Consider the following 628-nt stretch of genomic DNA (forward strand, 5'->3'; position numbering starts at 1 on the left):
AAAATCGCCTACAAGAACATCCATTGAAGATAAACACAATTGCCTTTAAGTGTGTTTATTTCCAGCCTTTTTACTGCAGGATTTCCCTCAGCCTGTTGTGCTCTTGGGTTCTAACACCAAGCACAGGCCCACACTGCCAGACCGTCTGGGCCCACTGGAAGCCCTGCTGGACCCAGGATTGCCCCAGCTAATTGCTGGTCAGCCTAGATTCTTCAGAATCTAATGGATTATATGTTGACCACTTAACACCTTGTTGAAGAAAAGGGACAATTTTAGTTGTGAAGCCCTTATTTTTAGCGTTGTTTTGTTCTTTCCTATTGCCAATAATTTTTCTATCCACTTGTAAAAAAATTTAAATGGAAACAATTATTCAGGTCCCTGTATCTTTCAGTGCCCTGGTGGCACAGTGATTAAGCGCTTGGCTGCTAACTAAAAAGTTGGCAGTTTGAACCTACCAGCTGCTCCGGCAGGAGAAAGATGTAGCAGTCTGCTTCCATAAAGATTACAGCCTTGGAAACCCTATGGGGCAGTTCTGCTCTGTCCTATATGGTCACTATGAGTGGAATCTACTAGAAGGCAACAAGTTTGATTTTAACACGTTTGTGTCTTTGAAAATCCTCATCAATTT

This window comes from Trichechus manatus, unplaced genomic scaffold, assembly GCF_000243295.1.
Source record: "Trichechus manatus latirostris isolate Lorelei unplaced genomic scaffold, TriManLat1.0 scaffold00152, whole genome shotgun sequence".
NCBI lineage: Eukaryota > Metazoa > Chordata > Mammalia > Sirenia > Trichechidae > Trichechus > Trichechus manatus.